The sequence below is a fragment of the Heterodontus francisci genome, chromosome 19 (genome assembly GCF_036365525.1).
Source record: "Heterodontus francisci isolate sHetFra1 chromosome 19, sHetFra1.hap1, whole genome shotgun sequence".
Lineage (NCBI taxonomy): Eukaryota > Metazoa > Chordata > Chondrichthyes > Heterodontiformes > Heterodontidae > Heterodontus > Heterodontus francisci.
Genome location: NC_090389.1, coordinates 74,029,421 through 74,054,546, shown reverse-complemented (window position 1 = coordinate 74,054,546; position 25,126 = coordinate 74,029,421). Strand labels below are relative to the sequence as shown.

Genomic DNA, 25,126 nt, shown 5'->3' with positions numbered 1-25,126 from the left:
AGAAATAAGGAACTTTCATATATAGATTTATCACATTAGTGGTTAAGACTTACTTTTTTTCTAATAAATAGTTAATGTTGTTGTTGTTTAAAGAGACCTGGTTGGTGCGCTTTATTCTGAGGTACAACTGGCTATTCTTCGGTAGGTGGGAAAATTCATTGATATGCTGTGACCCGTGAAGAAGTAGGACTGAATTAACAGTGCATTTCTCCCACCTTGGTCATAACAGGTGAAGAACAAACTTGAAAAATACATGGAGCATGTTTGTATGGGCAATCTCCAAAAGGCACTCTTATTTTGTTACACCTTCCCTTAAGTACCAAAGCCTGTTAGAAGAATCCTTTCAGTAATTTTTGTGCAAGATTTTAGAAATGAGGCTGGCTCCTTTTTCAATGGCCAACTCAGAGTTCATTTCTCAAAACAAGGTTAATCAGATTCACACTCAATGAGGGACAACCAGAGAGGTCATTGATGCTGTTTCCAGTTCCTATTGCCCGCTTGTGACAGATTCTACTCTCTGATAAGGTGTCACATAAAAAGGTTATTGCTCAAAATAAGAGCTCGGGTATTGGGGGTAATGTGTTGGCATGGATTGAGGATTAGCTAACACACAGAAGGCAGAGAGTTGGGATCAATGGGTCTTTTTCAGGTTGGAAAGCCGTAGTTAGTGGGGTGCCACAAGGATCGGTCCTAGGGCCTCAACTATTTACTATCTATATTAATGACTTGGAGGAAGGGACAGAGTGTAGTGTATCCAAATTTGCTGACGATACAAAAATAGGTGGGAAGGCATGTTGTGATGAGGACAGAAAGAATCTGCAGAGAGATATAGATAGGTTAAGTGAGCGGGCAAAAACTTGGCAGATGGTGTTCAATGTGGGAAAGTGTGAGGTAATCCACTTTGGCAAGAAGAATAAAAAGGCAGATTATTATTTAGATGGAGAAAGACTACAAAATACTGCAGTACAGAGGGATCTGGGTGTTCTTGTACAGGAAACACAAAAGGTTAGCATGCAGGTGCAGCAAGTAATTAGGAAGGCAAATGGAATTTTGGCTTTTATTGCTAGGGGGTTAGAGTTTAAAAATAGGGAAGTACTGTTACAACTGTACAGGGTGTTGGTGAGGCCATACCTGGAGTACTGCATACAATTTTGGTCCCCATATTTAAGGAAGGATATACTAGCATTGGAGGCAGTTCAGAAAAGGTTCACTAGGCTGATTCCTGGGATGAAGGGGTTGTCTTATCAAGAACGGCTAAACATGTTAGGCCTTTATTCATTGGAGTTTAGAAGAATGAGAGGTGATCTCATTGAAACAGATAAGATTTTAAGGGGGCTTGACAGGGTAGATGTTGAGAAGATGTTTCCACTGGTGGGGGAATCTCGAACTAGGGGACATAGTTACAGAATAAGGGGGCACACATTTAAAACTGAGATGCAAAGAAATTTCTTCTCTCAGAGGGTGGTGAATCTCTGGAATTCTCTGCCTCAGAGTTGTGGAGGCTAGGTCACTATATGTATTTAAGGAGGCGGTAGATAGATTTTTGAAATCTCGATGCATCGAGGGCGAGGCGGAGCAGGCCCGAAAGAAGAGTTGTGGCCTGGGACAGATCAGCCATGGTCTTACTGAATGGCAGGGCAGGCTTGAGGGGCTGAATGGCCTACTCCTGCTCCTATTTCTTATGTTCTCTCTTTTATTGAAAACCCAATCCTTGCAATGTGCTATGGCAAAGTCATTTTTAATATGATTAATGCTTTCAGCTCACAACGCACAGGTCTCACTCATCCAGCACCAACATAAACTTGCCAGATCTGCTGAGAGCTGGTAGCCATGAAGATCTATTTTTTGACTAGATCTTTCCGACAAAAACTTGACTTCAGTACTGCTGCTGGCTATCAGGTGCCAGAGGCACTGGCAAAGTACAATGGACAACAGCAGCTTTAATAGAACAGCGTCAGTATCTCTGCAGCACAGCGACCTACATCAAGAAGTGCTTTCGCGCAGGAGGAAAAGCATCAGTGACAGCTGAATATAAATAACCACTGCCTCCACTACCTTTTCCTTCTGGCCACAAGAAAGCAACAATGGTATTTTTATGTTGCTGGGCTGTACCAGTCTTCCCAACAGAATAGGACATGGACTATAGTGAGGAACATAAAATACTTTTATACAAAAATGCCAATGGGTTATTTGCATTTCTGGTTCCTGAAGTGTGGACACACAGGTGGCACCAACTTGAATGCAAACCTGCCATCCTCAGAAACACAAATGTTACGACACTGAAAAAGCCATTATGTCTGTGCCAGCCAATAAAGAGCTAATGCCTGCATCCAGGAAGGCATCTGAGCAGCTGCAGAACAAAATCTTACATATGCAATAGTCTCGGTGCTGGCACCCCTGAACTATGCCCCATGTGCCCATTTCAATGAACATAAAAGATCCCATGGCACTTGCCAAAGAAGCACAGGAGATTTCTCCCAGTGGCCTGAACAACATTTATTCCCCAAGCAACAAAACCATAAACAATTTAGCTGATTATTTATCTCACTTGAGGTTTGTGGGAATTGAGTTCAGCCAGACACAACCCTGTTTCTGCTGGAGAAGAATCAAAAGCTCTCAACTGGCCACAAGTCAGCACTATTTACAGTCTCACTCAGAGAAGCCATAAAGTGGCTGCTGTGGCATTTTGAAAACAAAAATTCACACTGAGCTAATAGAGAATACATTTCCACAGTGTCGCAATTCATGCTGACTTTGTGTTGGGGTCTTTCTGCTGCCATCCCAGGATTGATGCACTGATGTGTAACTAGGAGTTGCCCCTTTTGAGGTCAGGCAGCGTCATCATGAAGAGGCCAGGAGACAGTATAGTGCATCTTGCTTCATAGGATGCTTGGTTGTGTCTTGGATGCCAGTCTCTCCAGCACTCTGCTGTGACTTTGGGGTGCCATCAGCACCAACAAGAAGTGTTGTTTGCAGAGTGCACTGCTGCACAAACGGATAGGATTTCATACAAGTTTTGTTACTTCTAAAGCTGCTACTGCTACCATTTCTATTGCACCTTTACTATTGAGAAACATCCTAAAATGCTTCACAGAGCTGTAACCAGACAAATCTGGACACTGGCCCAAGGGGATGATGAGGAATAACCAAAAGCTTGGCTTGAGTAGTGAGTTCTAAGGAAGGTCTTAAAGGAGGAGAGGAAGGTGGTGAGGCAGGCAATTTTAAAGGCATGATGAACAGATGGGAGGGGAGCTACGAGGCCAGACTCAAAAGCAACAGAGAGTTCAGGATGGGGGCTGGAGGAGTTTGGGGTGAGGACCTGAAGGGATTTAAATACGCAGTAGAGAATTTTAAATTAGAGGCATTGGGGGACCAGGAGCCAACATGGGTTAGAAAGGACAGGAGTGATTGGTGAGTAGAATGCAAAGTTTGGCCAAGTTTGTAAACTATCCCTCCTTGTAATTCTCAATCTGTCTACAGCTTCTGACACAAGTTGAGCACACCATCCTCCTCGAAAACCTCTCCACTGTCTTTCAGCTGGGCACATGCCAGCTTCCATTCTGATCTATCTAACTGTAGCCAGAGAATCGCCATCAATGGCTTATCGTCCTGCTCCCACATGGTTACCTCTGGTGTCTTCCAAGGATCTATCCTTGCCCCCTCCTATTTTATGTCTACCTGCTGCCCCTTGGAAACAGCATTCGAAAACACGTCGGTTTCCATATGTACGCTGGCGACTCCTTACTCCATCTCCCCACCACCTCATTCGACCTCTCCATTGTCTTTAAATTATCAGACCACTTATCCTACATCCGGTACTGATGAACAGTAATTTCCTCCAATCAATTTTAGGGAAAACTGAAGCCATTGTCTTCAGTCCCTGCCACAAGCTCTGCTCCTTCACCACCAACTCCATCCCTCTCCCTGGCAACTGTCGGAGGTTGAACCAGACTGTTCACAACCTTGGTGACATATTGAACCCCAAAATGAGCTATCAATCACATACCCCACTGTCACTATGACTGACTATTTCCATCTCTAACATTGTCTGTCTCTGCCCCACCTCAGCTCTTCTGCTGCTGAAACCCTCATTCATACCTTCATTATCTCTAGACTTGACTATTCCAACACAGTCCTGGTTGGCCTCCCACATTCTACCTTCCCCAAACTCGAGATCATCCAAAACTCTGCTGCCTGTGCCCTAACTCGCACCAAATGTCATTCGCCCATCAACCCTTTGCTCACTGACCTACATTGGCTCCTGGTTAAACAACATCTCAATTTTAAAATTCTCATCCTCGTTTTCAAATCCCTCCATGGCTTTGCTCCTCCCCATCTGTAATGTCTTCCAGATCCACAACTCTCCGAGATATCGGCGCTCCTTTAATTCCGGCCTACTGCGCATCCACGATTTTAATCCCTCCACCGTTGGTGGTCATGCCTTCAGCTGCCAGGGCCCTAAAGTCTGAAATTCCCTCCCTAAAATACACCACCTCACTTGCCTCCTTTATGATGCTCCTTAAAACCTTTGTCCAAGCTTTTGATCATCTCCTTTTAGAATATCTTATGTGGCTTGGTGTCATATTTTGTTTTATAATACCTCTTTGAAGTAAAGGCCTGCTACCTGACCCGAACCTGATGACATGTGTCAGGTTCGGGTCGGGTTGCTCTTCCGGGCTCGGATCGGGTCTGGCCGGGCCGGGTCCAAGTCGGGCTGGACACACACAATACTCCACAGACTCTGAGCCTGCGCAGTGAGCGTCTCTATGATGTCATCGCGCTCATGCTGCAGCAATGCAGCTTCCTTCCATTCCATCCATCCAAAAGTGGTAAGTACAGTGAGTGAGTATGGTCAGGTCGGGAAAAAAATGGAAGGACTTGGGCCGGGTCAGGCTCGGGTTTTTTTTTCCAGACCCAAGCAGGCTTTGAAGCATCTTGGGATGTTTTATTACATAAAGGCGTTGTATAAATACAAGTGTTGTTGGAGTTGACTGAGTGTACAGGATTGCAGGCCAACCAGAAGAGCGTTGGAACAGTGGAGTGTGGGAGTGACAATGGCTGTTTTTGCTGCGTTCCTATGTCCTGGTCAAATAGAAATATAGATTCACATAGCCCCTCAAATTACCTCTCACTATGTGATTACTCAGAAAATTACTTCAGACTAAGCCATGAGATTAGCCAACACCTTGCATTTATATAGCACCATCAACATAGTAAAACACCCCAAGGACATGAGAACACCTGCTCAAAAAAAAAAATCAGTAAAAGGCAAATCTATGATTTGATCAGGAAGTCCTTCGCAAAGGAAAAAGCAACAGGCAAACCCAGAGCTCAATAATCGGCAAACATTACTCACTCACAAATTAATCCAATATGTACCAAATTGAAAAACAGCATTGGTTTTAAAACTGCCCTCAACACACATCCCAAAACCAGTTTAGGTCGCCATGGAAAAACCTAGCTGTTGCATTCATGTGTTGCACTGTTTGCTCATTGACAACCCAGTCCAGTTTCACTGATGACTGCATTCACCTTGAAAGGTGGGAGATCACTCCCAGCTAGGAGTACACTATCACTTATGCATTGAAAACCAGTAATGCCAACACAGTAAATAATCCCACCCATTACCCCCTCTCACCCTAAGAACGGAAAGCTTTCTTACCATTTGTCACTTCCAGATTTCCGTACAGGTGCATCACCCCTGCACTGCCGGCTCTGTCATTAGTGATGTCCTCACACACACAGACCTGTAAGCAACAACAAAAAAGACAGATAATGGAGTTCTGGTGGAAGCTCCCATCTAAAGCATGAAACTATAATTTCTCCTTCAGGTGCCGACTGACCCACAATAGGTTAATATTTTCGACCTGATTTATGATAAACTTCTTGGCTCTGATTAAACAGAGGCTTTTATAGCAAACTTTCAACAAAGATGACGGTAGGTGAGAGGACAGCAAACGCACAGTGAACTCAATGCGTAACCCAGCAAGGTTAAGCCTTTCCACTAAAAAATTCAACTCAAGTCCATCTATTTTTATAATTCGTGAAATATCCTAATGTCACAGGCTAAACAGTGCAACTCAATAAGGAGATTGAATGCCAGTCTCAACTCTTTTCTACAGTGAAGCTTCCCTGAAATGGGTCAGCCAGCAGAAAAAGATGGGGAAATCATATCCTTTGTAACTTTGCTGAAGCAATCGCCCTGGTGAACTAATCAGTGGGGTTGACTTTATAATCTCACCCACCAAACAGTGCGGGTGAAATGCAAAAGGTGAAAAAAAACCTTTGCAAGATGCAACAGCAATTACTTTAGAGGATTTGAATCTATGGTAGAAGGTCCTCAATATGCTTGTTCCCACAATCCACGGTTCTCCATATTTAAATTGACAAAATCTTTTCCTCCACTCAGAAAGGGGTTGATTTCTTGCTGGGCTAAGAGTCCATGGCAGTCAAGTCTTAGAGTCATAGAGCACAGAACCAGGCCCTTCGGCCCACCGTGTCTGTGCTGGCCATCAAGCCTATCTATTCTAATCCCACTTTCCAGCACTTGGCCCGTAGCCTTGTCTGCTCTGGCGTTTCAAGTGCTCATCTAAATACTTCTTAAATGTTGTGAGGGTTCCTGCCTCTACCACCCCTTCAGGCAGCGTGTTCCAGATTCCAACCACCCGCTGGGTGAAAAAATGTTCCTTCAAATCCCCTCTAAACCTCCTTCCCCTTAACTTAAACCTATGCCCCCTGGTTATTGACACCTCCGCTAAGGGAAAATGTTTCTTCCTATCTACCCTATCTATGCCCCTCATAATTTTGATTACCTCTATCAGGTCTCCCCTCAGCCTTCTCTGCTCTAAGGAAAACAACCCTAGCCTATCCGGTCTCTCTTCATAGCTAAAATGTTCCAGCCCAGGCAACATCCTGGTGAATCTCCTCTGCACACTCTCCAGTGCAATCACATCCTTCCTATAGTGTGGTGACCATAACTGTGCACAGTACTCGAGCTGTGGCCTAACTAGCATTTTATACAGCTCCATCATAACCTCCCTGCTCATATTCTATGCCTTGGCTAATAAAGGCAAGTATCCCATTTGCCTTCCTGACCACCTTATCGACCTGTGCTGCTGCCTTCAGTGATCTATGGACAAGTACACCAAGGTCCCTCTGAACTTCCTAGGGTCCTACCATCCATTGTACATTCCCTTGCCTTGTTAGTCCTCCCAAAATGCATCACCTCACACTTCTCAGGATTAAATTCTCCGGTACCATGTGCAAGTGTGCTTTGAGAGTGTTAGGAGTTAGTTCAATCTTGGAGTGCAGCCAAGAAAATTTCTGCCCTCACTCAATATTCCCACAAACAAATTTGCAGAAAGGGCACTGGACAGCAATCAGTAATGGGAATCCTGATTGATTTTCCCACTCCGAACCTCAGGACACCCTTTTACCACCATGCCACTGCAGATCAACTAATGAAGCAGACACAAGGGATCAAAACACTTGGCCAGTAGCAATAAGCTTACTAAGCTAGAGAGAATAGGGCTGTCAACCAATTTTTGAGAAATCAGAGCTTAGGCTTTAAAGAACTGTAGATTGTAGGAGGAAGCAACAGCCGAGGGAGGGAATGAGTTAAATATTTGAGCTGTCGACCAATCTTGGTCACATATGTGCAACTGATCTCATGCAATGATGCTTGTACGAAGCAGCTCAAAAGGCACGAGGAGTCAGAAATCTGTATTTACATACTGTTTTTAATGTTCATTTTATCTTTAGGGTGTGTCCATTACCCCTATCCATTACCTCTTTTTGCTTTTAATTCATTCATAGGACATGGGTATCGCTGGCAAAGCCAGCATTTACTGCCCATGCCTAATTGACCTGGAGGTGGTGATGTGAACTGCCTTCCTGAACCACTGGAGTCCTTGCCGTAGGTTTGGTAGACCTAGTGGCTTGCTAGGCCATTTCAGAGGGCAGTTAAGAGTCAACCACATTGCTGTGGGTCTGAAGTCACATCTAGATCAGACCGGTTAAGGATGGTAGATATCCTTCCCTAAAGGGCATTTGTGAATGAAATGGGTTTTTACTACAATCCAGTGGTTTCACGGTCACTATTACTGAGACTCGCTTTTTATTCCAGTGTTTTTGTTTAATTTGATCAACTGAACTTAAATTCTCCAGCTGCCGTGGTGAGATTTGAACTCTTGTCTCTGGATCATTATTGCAGGTCCCTGGATTACCAATCCAGCAACGTAGCCATTATGCTCCTCTACCCCATTGGTCCCAGAGGAACCTGCACTGACCTCGGCTACACACATGACCAGCCAACCTGCTTCCAACGGTGCACGAGAGCATCCCAGCAACATCTCAGTATCCCACACAAATGGAGAGCCATTTGACCAGTGCCTGCAGAGATGTGAGCCTCCATATCTAACAGCAGTGACTGTTTAGGTGGTGGCATCACAGTGGCTTTGAGCTTATACCTGATCCTTAGCATGGTAAAGCAGTCTCAAGATGTTACCTGAGCAACAAGGCCTTTTTAAAAACAGCCTCAGGTGGAGGTGGAGGAAGAGATTGAGTTTTAACTTTAAACATGACAGAACACAAATGAACAGTTTCCACTATACAGACAGAGAGCCATCATTGGCAGGGGGGAAAATGGTTCAGTAAAAAACTGTGTGAAATTAAAGCTAAAAGTTAACCACCAACTGAAAGAAGGTATTTATGCCAATTCAAACCAAAAACAAAAATTGGGCTTCAGTGATGCTCCCGTCTGATTGAACTATACAAAAAAAAAATCCCTGACTTACTGGACTTTACATCATTAAACAAACAAGAGGCTTCTCTTATTGATCACTCAACAGAGTCATTGAAATTAAGAGCAAAAATAAACGAGCCCTATAGCCTGCATCTAAAAGTCACTGAGTAATGAACGCAGCTGACCAAATATTTGTCAAAATCCTGGGCTGTACAGACGCCCACCAGCTTTGGCACATTTCGGCCCAAAGCTGGTTTTCATGCACACGCCGATTTCTTATACAGTCATTCTCGGCAACAGCAGTGTGTGCTGTTTTGTTAAGAGTCCCGAAACAGAGCTGCATTCATCTTCTGGGTGGGACAAGCAAGAGCGTTGCACAAAATACTGGTTTTGTACTTTCAACAGGAGCTCTTCAGCTTCTCAGAGCTGGAACATCCAATCTCCAGCATTAAATTAACGATACTACATCCAGAAATTATGAGGACTGGTTGCATAGACCAGCCTCGTATTCCCTTGAGTATGAGTATAGAAGATTAAAGGGCGATTTCACTGAGGTGCTCAGGATGATTAAAAGATTTAATAGGGTAGATAGAGGAAAACTAATTCCTCTCATAAGGAAGTCCAGAATAAAGAGGTATAACCTTAAAAGTAGAGCTGGGCCATTCAGGAGTGATGGCAGGAAGCACTCCTCACAAAAAAGTAGTGAAAATCAAAACATTCCTTTCAAAAAGCTATTGACATGAACTGAAAACAGTTTTTTGTTTATTCTTTCATGGGACGTGGACGTCGCTGGCAAGGCCAGCATTTGTTTCCCATCCTTAATTGCCCTTGACAACGGAGTGGCTTGCTAGGCCATTTCAGAGGGCATTTAAAAGTCAACCACATAGCTCTGGGTCTGGAGTCACATGTAGGCCAGTTCGGGTAATGACTGCAGATTTCCTTCCCTAAAAGGACATTAGTGAACAGGTGGGTTTTTATGACAAATCGATGGTAGTTCCATGGCACCATTACTGAGACTAGCTTTCAATACCAGATTTTAAAAATTAATTAATTGAATTTAAATTTTACCAGCTGCCATGTTGGGATTTGAACCCATGGCCGCAGTGCATTAGCCTGGGCCTCTGGATTACTAGTTGTGTGATATTACCACTACAGTAATCTCCCAGGCATCATCTCCCAGTTAGGCAAGGGTATTAAGGGTTATGGAACCAAAACAGTAGATGGAATTGTTACACATCAGTCATGAATGATGAAACAGGCTCGAGGAGCAGAATGGCTTATTCTTGTTCCTATGCTCTTATCCCAAGCAGGGACAAATTTGCACAAGTCTGTAAATGTACAACCATACTATTCATTGGGTGCCACAATCACGGTGTTTGCTTTGATAGGCTTCCCTATATTGCGGTTTTACATTTTCAATAATACTGCAGACTTAGCTCAATAAGTAGATCAAGGAGCCTGAATGCTTCTGTAGACAGTGTCTCTATCCAATATAAAATGGGCAAAAAATGCTGATCCTTACAACAATATTGAGATCCAACAGGACAATGCCACAACATAAGCTGGCAATCGCCAACCTCAAAGGCATCACTGTTTGGCATTCAGGGAAGGAGGGAAAGTTCAGTGAGTGGTGGATAGGGACCCACACAGCAGGGCTGGCAGAGGTTGGTCTGTGGGCTGCAGGCTGCTGACTAACAAGCTCAGGTGAAGGCAGCATGTGGCAAGGGAGAGAATAACCTCAAAAGGTACAGTAAATGAGAAATTACAACCCCACCACTGAGGTTAGATAACCCCAGAAAGATCCAGAGCTGCCACATGCAAACAGGAGGCATGCGACACAGTAACAAAGCAATTTGAAGGTTACATCCGCCTCAACAGGAGCAAGGCAGAACACCTACTCTTTAGTGATATAAAATGGTTAGCAAAATAAAAGATACGTTCAATGGAACCAGAGGAGAATAAAGTACAAAAAGCAGGGAATGTTCAGCTCAGAGATACCCCCGTAGGCAGCAGGAAGATTTTCACCATATTGAAAATTACTGTAATGGTGCAGAACAGAATTGATGTGATGCACAAAAGCTGTGTTGCATAATATAAAGTGGGAGCTATCGTTTAATGATGTACAAGTTTTCATCTAGCTGGTTGCCACGGAGAAGTGATACCAATGTAATTTCAATATTTTCTTCTCTCCACAGATCCTCAGGACCTTTTTTTGCATGACAAAATCAGCATCTTGCATTTACATAGCACCTTTAATGTAGCAAAACATCCCAAGGTGCTTCACAGCAGAGTTATCAGCCAGAAATCAAAGCTGAGTAAGGAAAGAGATATTAGCATGGTCAAGGAGTGCATGTACCAGAACTGTCTATTCAGGAACAGAATCGCAAGCACCAAAGCCATTTCATCAAAGGCAGGTCATTAGTGCTCATAGCCAATGATTAGCTAGCTCAGACAACATTACATCAAAAGAGATACGTGAAGTAAACACCATGCCATCAATGCAAGCATCTCTGGTGCAGGATAGCAACAAGTCAGCAAATGAACAAGTTGATCTGCTTATCAAGGGGTGAGGACCATGGTGCAAGTACCAATTCTTCAGTGGGCCCAAACCTCACTCAATTGAAAGTGTGTAGAATGAACTTTTACCACACTTGTGGCAGCTAGCAAGTAGTCTCCTGTGCAACCACTTGCTGAGGCCAAGCCTCTATTGTCTGCTTGTCCTGCTGTCCTCCTTGCTTTCCTCTGCCGGGGCATGCCTCAGCAGCTCCTTTCACAATTTGTAACAAACTACAGAGAGGTGACACAGCATGGCTGGACATCCTTGCACCACTCTCCTGGAGCTGTCAAGGCACCTGCTCAATGTGAGTAGCACCATTAACCTCATTGTGTGAGGGAAATGAAATGGGGTCATCATTACTGCATCAAGTAACCCTGATCAGCCATCTACCTGTCCCTACCAGCAAACAGTAGCGGTATGATAAGCTGGCAAATAAAAGACTCGATAGCCAAGAATTCATATCCCTGAGCTCAAGCTGAAGGTTTGTCTCTTGCACAGGCTAGCTATGACTTACATCCACGGAGGTGCACAGAACAAGCATTACACCATCCATGTTGGCAGCTCCGTCCATCCCTCGTCCTGATGGACAGACGAGTTAATACTGCTGCTACGATTAGTCACAGTGCACAAAATGCGCATCTACCTGTTGCATCTTCTTCCACACTAGTGCTAATTGACAGGGTTTGCATCAGGGACTCAATCCTGCATGAGGTCATACTTATTATGAAGCCATACGGTCATAAGGGGAAAAATCTGGTTACTTGGACATGGTCAGAGTGTCATTTATAGCACAGAAAGGCCAATCAATCAGACCATGGAGTCCAAGCTGGCTCTTCACTGAGCTATGCTGTCAGCCCCACTTCCCAGCTCGATCCCCATAGCCCTGCAAGTCTAAAACACATTTTCACTACACACAACTGTGGAGGTAGGGGGCAAAGAAGAAAAAACAATATTGCAATCAGACAATCTTGATAAATTGAATAAAACTGTTAGCATAGAAGGTCTCATGATTTTTGGGAAAGATATCTTTTTTTAAAAAGAGTCAAAAGACAAGCACAAACTCAATTGTTTATAGTAAATATCGGATCAGAAACCGCCTGTTGGCAGACTACTGATGCCAGCTACAGTTCACAACATGGATCCAAGATGCATAAAATAATTTCACCAAGCATGGTTAAATGGGTTTATGTTTATTTGAGTGCAATAATTAAGCAACATTACCATGCATTTTATATCTTTGCATGGCATATAAAAAGAACCACTGATTCATTTTACCAAACTAATAAAATTACTTGCAATGGTTTTTTAACATGTTGGCTGCACATCTAGCAATGCCAGCTGCTCCATTTCAACAGCACACACAGTTTCATCTACCAAGATTATACAGCAAACTGGAGAACCGGCTAATACTGTGTTGTATAATAGGCCATCTCCACATGAATCAGGATATGCCCAGTGTGTCAGCAGTCAGAAAGTAAAGTCATTGTCCCCTTGTTTAAGAAGGGTAGCAGGGATAATCCAGGTAATTATAGACCGGTGAGCCTGACGTCAGTGGTAGGGAAGCTGCTGGAGAAGATACTGAGGGATAGGATCTATTCCCATTTGGAAGAAAATGGGCTCATCAGTGATAGGCAACATGGTTTTGTGCAGGGAAGGTCATGTCTTACCAACTTAATAGAATTCTTTGAGGAAGTGACAAAGTTGATTGATGAGGGAAGGGCTGTAGATGTCATATACATGGACTTCAGTAAGGCGTTTGATAAGGTTCCCCATGGTAGGCTGATGGAGAAAGTGAAGGCGCATGGGGTCCAAGGTGTACTAGCTAGATGGATAAAGAACTGTCTGGGCAACAGGAGACAGAGAGTAGCAGTGGAAGGGAGTTTCTCAAAATGGAGACATGTGACCAGTGGTGTTCCACAGGGATCCGTGCTGGGACCACTGTTGTTTGTGATATACATAAAAGATTTGGAGGAAAGTCTAGGTGGTCTGATTAGCAAGTTTGCAGACGACACTAAGATTGGTGGAGCAGCAGATAGTGAAGGGGACTGTCAGAGAATACAGCAGAATATAGATAGACTGGAGAGTTGGGCAGAGAAATGGCAGATGGAGTTCAATCAGGGCAAATGCGAGGTGATGCATTTTGGAAGATCCAATTCAAGAGTGAACTATACAGTAAATGGAAAAGTCCTGGGGAAAATTGATGTACAGAGAGATTTGGGTGTTCAGGTCCATTGTTCCTTGAAGGTGGCAACGCAGGTCAATAGAGTGGTCAAGAAGGCATACGGCATGCTTTCCTTCATCGGACGGGGTATTGAGTACAAGAGTTGGCAGGTCATGTTACAGTTGTATAGGACTTTGGTTCGGCCACATTTGGAATACTGCGTGCAGTTCTGGTCGCCACATTACCAAAAGGATGTGGATGCTTTGGAGAGGGTGCAGAGGAGGTTCACCAGGATGTTGCCTGGTATGGAGGGCGCTAGCTATGAAGAGAGGTTGAGCAGATTAGGATTATTTTCATTAGAAAGACGGAGGTTGAGGGGGGACCTGATTGAGGCGTACAAAATCATGAGGTATAGACAGGGTGGATAGCAAGAAGCTTTTTCCCCAGAGTGGGGGATTCAATTACAAGGGGACACGAGTTCAAAGTGAGAGGGGTAAAGTTTAGGGGGGATATGCGTGGAAAGTTCTTTACGCAGAGGGTGGTGGGTGCCTGGAACGCTTTACCAGCGGAGGTGGTAGACGCGGGCACGATAGCGTCTTTTAAGATGTATCTAGACAGATACATGAATGGGCAGGAAGTAAAGAGATAGAGACCCTTAGAAAATAGGCGACAGGTTTAGATAGAGGATTTGGATCGGCGTAGGCTTGGAGGGCCGAAGGGCCTGTTCCTGTGCTGTAATTTTTCTTTGTTCTTCTTTGTTCATTGAATTATTAAGAGTGAAAGAATAGTATTCGGAATGAAGGAATCCAGCCAGAATAAGCATCATAAATGTTCCATAAAACATACATTATTTGCACATCTTGAAGAATTCTTTCGAATTTTTGTACCAGCGTTGCCATTTTGTGGCAGAGATGTTGCATTTCAGAGTGTGCACATGACCACACCCAGGACTTTGGGAAATCCAGTACAATTTCTGCTGCCTTGACAATTGTTTATTCAGTTGCTCATGAAAAAATCATGAAGAATGCACGATTTTAACTTCAAAAATATGTTGTATGTAATTTAAATGCTGTGCTCTGTCAATTGCTAGTATAATATGCCTCAGGAGTTTAAAAAGGACCCAATTGCTAAAAAAAAAAAGAATGAGGCTACTATAACTTGCACAACCACAGAAATAGCTGCAGGATTTACTGAAACCCAAGCCAAAACCTTCACCACTTAAGTCATATATGCCTCTCCGAGATCTCACAAAAAATGCTCCTCTGAAGAACACAAGATAATTTATGATTTTATCAGGATGTTCTGATTCACGCCCCATGTAAGAATATGAACTATGTCCTGATTCATTTATCCATGCACATGTATCAATTCTCTAGAGTTTCAAAGAATGAGAGGTGATCTCATTGAAACCTACAAAATACTTAAAGGGATAGACAGGGTAGATGCAGGTAAGATGTTTCCCCTGGTTGGGGAGTCTAGAACCAGGGGATACAATTTCAAAATAAGGGAGAAGCCACTTAAAACAGAGATGAGGAGAAATGTGTTCACTCAGTTGTGAATCTTAGGACTGCGGAAGTTCAGTCATTGAGTATGTTTAAAGTAGAGATTGACAGATTTCTAAATACCAATGACAAAGGGATATGGGGATAATGTGGTGAAAAGGCATTAAAGTGGATGATCAGCCATGATCCTATCGAATGGCGATGCAGGCTCGATGGGCTGAATGGACTACTCCTGCTCCGATGTTCCTATGAAAATGGAAAGTTCAGAGAGGCAGGAAGGATGTAAATGCACTGGAGGCAGTTCAGAGAAGGTTTACTCGACTAATACCTGGAATGGGTGGGCTGTCTTATGAGGAAAGATTGGACAGGCTAGGCTTGTATCTGCAGGAATTTAAAAGAGTAAGAGGCGACTTGATTGAACCATATAGGATCCTGAGGGGTCTTGACAATGTGGATGTAGAAAGGATGTTTCCCCTTGTGGGAGAATCTCAAACACTGTTTAAATATAAAGGATCACCCATTTAAGACAGAGATGGAGCAACTTTCTCTCAGAGGGTCGTGAGTCTTTCGAATTCTCTTTCTCAAAAGGTGGTGGAAGCAGAGTCTTTGAATATGTTTAAGGCAGAGGTAGATAGATTCTTGATAAGCCCAGGGGTGGAAGGTTATCGGGGGTAGGCGGAAATGTGGTGCAATCAGTTCAGCCATGAACTTACTGAATGGTGGAGCAGGCTTGAAGGGCCGAGTGGCCGATTCCTGCTCCTAATTCACATGCTCGTATAAACCTGCAATTATAGCAGATATTTGAAATGCTTAGAAACATAGAAAATAGGAGCAGGAGTAGGCCATTCGGCCCTACGAGCCTGCTCTGCCATTCATTATGACCATGGCTGATCATCAACTCAGTAACCTGTTCCCACTTTCACTGCATATCCTATCATCCCTTTAAACCCAAGAGCTATATCTAACTCTTTCTTGAAAACATACAATGTTTTGGCCTCAACTGCTTTCTGTGGTAGTGAATTCCACAGGGCCACCACTCTCTGGGTGAAGAAATTTCTCCTCATCTCTGTCCTGAAAGGTTTACCCTGTAACCTTAGACTATGACCCCTGGTGCTGGACTCCCAGACCATCGGGAACATCCTTCCTGCATCTACCCTGTCAAGTCCTGTTAAAATTTTATAGTTTTCTATGAGATCCCCCCTCACTCTTCTGAACTCCAGCGCATATAATCCTAACCGACTCAATCTATCCTCATACATCAGTTCCACCATCCCAGGAATCAGTCTGGTAAACCTTCACTGCACTCCCTCTATAGCAAGAACATCCTTCCTCAGATAAGGAGGCCAAAACTGCACACAATATTCCAGGTATGGCCTCACCAAGGCCCTGTATAATTGCAGCAAGACATGGTGGGCGGCACAGTGGTTAGCACCGCAGCCTCATAGCTCCAGCGACCCGGGTTCAATTCTGGATACTGCCTGTGTGAAGTTTGCAAGTTCTCCCTGTGTCTGCGTGGGTTTTCTCCGGGTGCTCCGGTTTCCTCCCACAAGCCAAAAGACTTGCAGGTTGGGAGGTAAATTGGCCATTATAAATTGCCACTAGTATAGGTAGCTAGTAGGGAAATATAGGGATAGGTGGGGATGTGGTAGGAATATGGGATTAGTGTCGGATTAGTATAAAATGGGTGGTCGATGGTCGGCACAGACTCGGTAGGCCGAAGGGCCTGTTTCAGTGCTGTATCTCTAAACAAAACTAAACTAAACATCCCTGCTCCTGTACTCAAATCCTCTCGCTACGAAGGCCAACATACCCTTTGCCTTTTTTACCGCCTGTTGCACCTGCATGCTTACCTTCAGTGATTTGTGTACGAGAACACCCAGGTCTCGCTGCACATTCCCCTCTCTCAGTTTATAGCCATTCAGATAATAATCTGCCTTCCTGTTTTTGCTACCAAAGTGGATAACCTCACATTTATCCACATTACACTGCAACTGCCATGCATTCGCCCACTCTCGCAGCTTATCCAAATCATCTTGAAACCTCGCTGCATCCTCCTCACAACTCACCCTCCCACCCAGTTTTGTGTCATCTGCAAATTTGGAGATATTACATTTAGTTCCCTCATCTAAATCATTAATATATATTGTGAATAGCTGGGGTCCTAGCACCGATCACTGCAGTATCCCAGTAGTCACTGCCTGCCATTCGGAAAAAGACCCGTTCATTCCTACTCTTTGTTTTCTGTCTGCCAACCAATTTTCTATCCATCGCAATACACTACCCTCAACCCCATGCGCTTCAATTTTACACGCTAATCTCTTGTGGGACTTTGTCGAAAGCCTTCCGAAAGTCCAAATAAACCACATCCACTGGCTGTTTCTCATCAACTCTACTAGTTACATTCTTGAAGAATTCTAGTAGATTTGTCAAGCATGATTTCCCTTTCGTAAATCCATGCTGACTCTGTCCGATTCTACCACTGTTCTCCAAGTGCTCTGCTATAAAATCTTTGATAATGAACTCTAGAATTTTCTCCACTACCGACGTCAGGCTGACTGGTCTATAATTCCATGCTTTCTCTCTACCTCCCTTTTTTTTTAAATAGTGGGGTTACATTCGCTACCCTCCAATCTGTAGGAACTATTCCAGAGTCTATAGAATCTTGGAAGGTGCCCACCACTGCATCCTCTATTTCTAGGGCCACTTCCTTTAGTACTCTGGGATGTAGATTATCAGGCCTTGGGGATTTATCGGCCTTCAATCCCATCACATTTCTTCAGAGCGTGAACAATGCTGGCAAGGCCACATTTATTGCCCCTCCTTCTTGGTCTGGGAGAAGTGGTGATGGACTCTCTTCTTGAATTGCTGCAGTCATGTGATGTTGCATCCACAATGGCATTAGATAGGAACTTGCATGATTTTGACCCAGCTAAGATGAAGGAATTGTGTGCTATGTAACTTGAATGTGATGGTATTGTCATGATATTGCTGCTCTTGTCCTTCTCAATGGTAGGGTTTGTGGGAATGGAAGGTGCTATCAAAGTGCATTGGGATCAGTTCTGGGGGATGTAACCTATACAGGCTAGATAGGTTGCACCTGAACAGAGCCGGGACCAATATCCTTGCAGGACAATTTGCTAGTGCTATTGGAGGGTTTAAAAGAACCAGGAGGTAAATGGAGAGGAAAATCAAGGTGCAGAGAGAATTGGGAGAGACAGATAGCACGAGGAGGAAGAAATAGTAAGGCATTAGGTGGGGTCAGTGCAAGAGGAATGTAATAAGGTCTAAACTAGGTTTATTGCGCATGTATATGAATGCGTTAAGTGTGGTTAAATAAGGTTGTTGAGCTGCAGGCGCAGATAGCCACATGGAAATATGGTGTTGTGATGATAACAGAGACCTGGCTCAAAAAAAGACAGGACTGGATACTAAATATTCCTGGATACATGGTGTTCAGGAAAGTTAAAGAAGGAAGGAAAGGAGGAGGGGGTAGCTATATTGATCAAGATGAACATTACAGTGCTGGAGAAAGAGAATATCCTAGGAGGGGTCAAGGACAAAATCTATTGGATTAGAGCTAAGAAATAATAGGTGTACCATTACATTGCTGGGGCATTCTATAGGCCACCAACTGGTGGGAAGGATAGACAGGAACACATTCGCAAGGAAATTAGAGAGGTGCAAGAATTATAGAGTCGTTATAATGGGGAACTTTAATTATCCGGACATAGATTGGGATCGTAATGGCGTTGTTGTGCCAATGTATTTTGTTGAATGATAATTTTCTTTAATCCACTGACTGGAGAGCTGAATTTATATTTATTTTAAAAATACATTTAAAAAAAGAAAAGCTTAGGATAGTCACCTAGTTTGCAACACTGTATCCTATCTTGCAAAGGACTGTGAGGAGGGAGACGAAATGGCTGCATATCCCAGCAAGAAGCAAGATCCAGGAAGTTTAGAGGAACTGCTTGTTCTTTTTAGCAAGAGAAAAATACTGCTATCTGCTACATTTGAATGACTGAGTAGCTATCATGTGACAAGCTCCTGCCAATCTGTGGTTTTAAGCTAGTGTCTTTTTGCAGCAGAGAAAGCAGAAGCACTTGGACTCTGACACGTGCAGACCTAAGTGGGGACCTGCTTGTTGACGAACCACCTTTGTATACTCTGGTTACAATCCAAAACCCCATTGGAGGAAATCATCCGCATCGCAGTCTCCAAGAGGCTCACGAACCAGTCACCTACCTCTTCAAACTAAAGCCTCAGGACCACTGAATTTAGCAAGAAGCCAGCTGAATCATCAAACTCCATAGATTTCTTTTAAATAGACTCTAATTCAACCAATCTACCTTTCCCCACTCTAACCTATTTGTGTGTGTAAACCTCTAATGCGGTTGCGTGAGTGAAAGTTGGCATAATGTTTATTATTTTATTTGTTTGGTTTAGGTACAATAAAGTTAACCTTGTTCTTTGTTACCTCGAGAAAACCTGTCCAATTGGTTCTCGTTCTGATCATAACAAGAACCAAACACTTATTGAATTGTCCAGTACATCAACTTTAATTAATTAAACGTGCTGTGGTCAAAGAAAGGGAAAAGAGGGAAGCCCTTCGGCCTCTCCTCATTTAACCATATCAGTGTAAAAGGAAAGAAGGGCAAGGGTTTCTAGAGTGCGTTCTGGAGAATTTTCTACATCGGTATATTTCCAGTCCAATGAGGAAGGAGGCTGGATTTGGTTCTGGGGAATGAGGTGGGTCAAGTGAATCAAGTAACAGTAGGGGAGCATTTAGGGGACAGTGACTATAGCATCATATGGTTTAGGTTAGTAATGGAAAAGGACAAGGAGCAATCCAGGTGTAAAGATAATTAATTGGGGAGGGCCAACTTCAACGGAATCAGAATGGATCTGGCCCAAGTAAATTAGAAACAAAGATTGGAATGCGAAACTGTAACTGAACAATGGGCTGCTTTTAAAGAGAAGGTACAGTCAAGGTACACTCCCACGAAGGGGAACGGAAGGGCAAAAAGATCCAGAGCTCCGTGGATGATAAAATCAATAGAGAGCATGAAACAGAAAAAGGGTGCATATGACAGATGTCGGATGGATAGTACAATTGAGAACTAGGCTGAATATACAGGATTCAGAGGGGATGTGGAAAAACAAGTAAGGAAAGCAAAGACAGAGTATGAGAAGTGGCTCACAGATAACAAAAGGAAATCCAAAAGTCTTCTATAAGCACATAAATAGTGAAAGAGTGGCAAAAGGAGGAGTAGGGCCAATTATGAAACTAAAAGGGGATTTTCACATGGAGACAAAGGGCATGGCTGAGGTACCAAATAAGTACTTTGCAATCAGCCTTTACCAAGGAAGATGCTACCAAAGTCATAATGAAAGATGAGGTAGTTGAGACACTGGATGAGCTAAAAATTGAAGAGAAGGTATTGGATAGAATTAGAATTAGAACATTACAGCGCAGTACAGGCCCTTCGGCCCTCGATGTTGCGCCGACCTGTGAAACCATCTGACCTACACTATTCCATTTTCATCCATATGTCTATCCAACGACCACTTAAATGCCCTTAAAGTTGGCGAGTCTACTACTGTTGCAGGCAGGGCATTCCACGCCCCTACTACTCTCTGAGTAAAGAAACTAACTCTGACATCTGTCCTATATCTATCACCCCTCAACTTAAAGCTATGTCCCCTCGTGTTTGCCATCACCATCCGAGGAAAAAGACTCTCACTATCCACCCTATCTAACCCTCTGATTATCTTATATGTCTCTATTAAGTCACCTCTCCTCCTCCTTCTCTCCAACGAAAACAACCTCAAGTCCCTCAGCCTTTCCTCGTAAGACCGTCCCTCCATACCAGGCAACATCCTAGTAAATCTCCTCTGCACCCTTTCCATAGCTTCCACATCCTTCCTATAATGCGGTGACCAGAACTGCACGCAATACTCCAGGTGCGGTCTCACCAGAGTTTTGTACAGCTGCAGCATGACCTCATGGCTCCGAAACTCGATCCCCCTACTAATAAAAGCTAACACACCATATGCCTTCTTAACAGCCCTATTAACCTGGGTAGCAACCTTCAGGGATTTATGCACCTGGACACCAAGATCTCTCTGTTCATCTACACTACCAAGAATCTTCCCATTAGCCCAGTACTCTGCATTCCTGTTACTCCTTCCAAAGTGAATCACCTCGCACATTTCCGCATTAAACTCCATTTGCCATCTCAGCCCAGCTCTGCAGCCTATCTATGTCCCTCTGTACCCTACAACATCCTTCGGCACTATCCACAACTCCACCGACCTTCGCGTCATCTGCAAATTTACTAACCCACCCTTCTACACCCTCTTCCAGGTCATTTATAAAAATGACAAACAGCAGTGGCCCCAAAACAGATCCTTGCGGTACACCACTAGTAACTAAACTCCAGGATGAACATTTGCCATCAACCACCACCCTCTGTCTTCTTTCAGCTAGCCAATTTCTAATCCAAAGCGCTAAATCACCTTCAACCCCATACTTCCGTATTTTCTGCAATAGCCTACCGTGGGGAACCTTATCAAACGCCTTACTGAAATCCATATACACCACATCCACTGCTTTACCCTCATCCACCTGTTTGGTCACCTTCTCGAAAAACTCAATAAGGTTTGTGAGGCACGACCTACCCTTCACAAAACCGTGCTGACTATCGCTAATGAACTTATTCTTTTCAAGATGATTATAAATCCTGTCTCTTATAACCTTTTCCAACATTTTACCCACAACCGAAGTAAGGCTCACAGGTCTATAATTACCAGGGCTGTCTCTACTCCCCTTCTTGAACAAGGGGACAACATTTGCTATCCTCCAGTCTTCCATCACTATTCCTGTCGACAATGACGACATAAAGATCAAGGACAAAAGCTCTGCAATCTCCTCCCTAGCTTCCCAGAGAATCCTAGGATAAATCCCATCTGGCCCAGGGGACTTATCTATTTTCACACTTTCCAAAATTGATAACACCTCCTCCTTGTGAACCTCAATCCCATCTAGCCTAGTAGCCTGAATCTCAGTATTCTCCTCGACAACATTTTCTTTCTCTACTGTAAATACTGACGCAAAATATTCATTTAACACTTCCCCTACCTCCTCTGATTCCACACACAACTTCCCACTACTATCCTTGATTGGCCCTAATCTAACTCTAGTCATTCTTTTATTCCTGATATACCTATAGAAAGCCTTAGGGTTTTCCCTGATCCAATCCACCAATGACTTCTCGATAGGTTGGTTGTACTTACCAGGATTGGATGAGATGCATTCAAGGATAGAGGAAAGTATGGGTGAAATTGCACAGGCACTGACCATAATCTTCCAATCCTCCTTTGATACCAGAGGACTGGAAAATTGCAAATGTTACACCCTTGCTCAAAAAAGGATGTAGGACAAGCCCAGCAACCACAGGCCAGTTAGTTTAACCTCAGTCGTGGGAAAGCTTTTAGAAACAAATTATTCAGAACAAAATGAATAGTCACGTGGACAAATGTGGATTAATTAAAGGAAAGTGAGCACTGATTTATTAAGGGCAAATCATGTTTAACTAACTTGCTCAAGTTTTTTGATGAGGTAACAGAGCGGATTGATGAGGGTAATGTGGTAACAGAGCGGATTGATGAGGGTAATGTGGTTGATGTGGTGTACATGGACTTCCAAAGTGATAAAGTGCCACATTACAAGCTTGTCAGCAAAATTAGAGCCCATGGAATAAAAGGGACAGTAGCAACATGGATACAAAATTGGCTGAGTGACAGGAAACAGAGTAGTTGTAAACGGTTGTTTTTTGGACTTGAGGCAAGATATAGTGGGGTTCCCCAGGGCTTGGCGTTGGCTGTTTCCCAGGGGTCAGTATTGTGATCCCTCCTTTTATTGATATATATTAATGACCTAAACTTGGGTGTACACTGCTCAATTTCAAAATTTGCAGACGACACAAACTTGGAAGTATCGTGAACTGTAAGGATAGTGATAAACTTCAAGACAACAGACAGGCTGGTGGAGTGGGCAGACAAGTGGCAGATGAAATTTAATACAGAAAAGTGTGAAGTGATTCATTTTGGTAGGAAGAACGAGGAAAGGCACTACAAAGGATACAATTATAAAGGGGGGTGCAGGAGCAGAGGAGCCAGGGATATTTGTGCACAACTCACTGAAGATTGCAGGGCAGATTGAGAAAGTGGTTAATAAAATGCAGGGGAACCTGGGCTTTATAAATAGGGGTATAGAGTACAAAAGCAAGGAAGTTATGATAAACTCGTATAAAACACTGGTTTGGCCTCAACTGGAGTATTGTGTCCAGTTCTGGGCACTATACTTCAGGTAGGACATTAAGGTACTAGAGAGGGTGCAGAAGAGATTCACGAGAATCGTTCCAGGGATAAAGATCTTCTGTTACGTACATAGGTTGGAAAAGCAGTGTCTGTTTGCCTTGGAAAGATTAACAGAAGTGTTCAAAATCATGAGGGGTCTGGACAGAGTAAATAGGGGAAAACTGTTCCAAATGGCCGAAGAATCCCGAAGCAGAGGACACAGATTTAAGGTGATTGGTAAAAGCAATAGTGACATGAGGAAAAACTTTTTTATGCAGCGAGTGGTTAGCATCTAGAATGCACTGCCTGAGAGCGTAGTGGAGGCAGGTTCAAAGCAGGCCTTCAAAAGAGAACTGGATAATTATCTGAAGAGAAATAAATTTGCAGGACGACGGGGAAAAGGCAAGGGAGTGAGACTAGGTGAGGTGCTCTTGTCCGTGCTGGCTCTCTACATGACAGGTCAACTGGCCTCCTTCTGGGCTATAACTGTTCTATGACTTTAAGCATGAGTTGCTGAGGTGCATTCTGCATTGTGTGGATGGGGTGAATATTAAATCCCATGGCAGTTATCCCCTGGATGCTGTTGAGCTTCTTGTTGCAACTGCACCCACCCAGGTGAGTATTTCATCATTAGATGGTGGAGAAACATTGAGGGTCAGGAGCTGAGCCACTCAAAGAATACCCAGCCTCTGTGCTGCTCGGAGAAGCCAAAGTGTTGATATGGCTGGTGTCATTAAACTTCTGGCGAGTGGTGATGTGTTGACGATTGGGGATTAGCAGTGGTGATGTAGGTTTTTTTTTTTCGGTGGGTGGGTGGTGGATGGGGGGAAAATAGTTAAACATTTTCTTGTTGGAGATGGTCACTGACTGCCACGTATGTGTGAATGTTACCTGCCACTTGTCAGCCGGAGCCTGGACGCTATCCAAGTTGCCAAGTCCTACAGTGGACTGGTAAAGGCTGATTGATCATCCTAGGAGCTGCACAGTGGAATTCCTCACGGACAGCCCCACTCCTCATCTGGTGATGGAGGGCAGTCAGCAGAGAACACTACCTGTTCCTACCATGCTAAAAAGTGAAAATTAGCCCTCTCCCAAAAAGAGAAATGGATATTTACACTTGATTATATACGGAATTACTCTGGGTGAGAGGGGGGAGAAAAGCATAAGAATCGTTCAGCACAAAAGGCAGCCATTCGGCCCATCCTACCTGTGCCAGGTCTTTGAAAGGAATACCAATTAGTAGCCTAACTTTGTTCTTTCCCCATAGTCCTACAAATGTTGCTTTTTAAAGGAACCCATTTCCCACTTGAAATAAACCAACAGTGGGCGGCACAGTGGCGCAGTGGTTAGCACCGCAGCCTCACAGCTCCAGCGACCCAGGTTAAATTCTGGGTACTGCCTGTGTGGAGTTTGGAAGTTCTCCCTGTGTCTGCGTGGGTTTCCTCCGGGTGCTCCGGTTTCCTCCCACAAGCCAAAAGACTTGCAGGTTGATAGGTAAATTGGCCATTATAAAATTGCCCCTAGTATATGTAGGTGGTAGGGGAATATAGGGACAGGTGAGGATGTAGTAGGAATATGGGATTAGTATAAATGGGTGGTTAATGGTCGGCACAGACTCGGTGGGCCGAAGGGCCTGTTTCAGTGCTGTATCTCTAAATCTGAAATCTAAATCTGAAATCTAAAATCCCCATTAGCTTTGTAAGTTGTTTGAAGGCAAGACAGTGTCTGCATTTCTCCACAGCATTATGAATGCAATAATGATGTCTTCATCACATTAATATTTGAAACACTGATACAAAACT

At 43.7% G+C, this 25,126-nt stretch overlaps 1 protein-coding gene across 2 annotated transcripts in view; it reads right to left on the bottom strand.

Annotated features, from left to right (window-relative positions):
* plxnb1b (plexin b1b) overlaps positions 1 to 25,126 on the bottom strand; it is a 244,992-nt gene that overhangs the window by 104,739 nt on the left and 115,127 nt on the right. For both annotated transcript variants that reach the window (XM_068051985.1, XM_068051986.1), the window contains exon 2: positions 5,663 to 5,747. The gene's annotated coding sequence lies outside the window, so the exon portion shown is untranslated. The remainder of the gene's footprint in view (positions 1 to 5,662; positions 5,748 to 25,126) is intronic.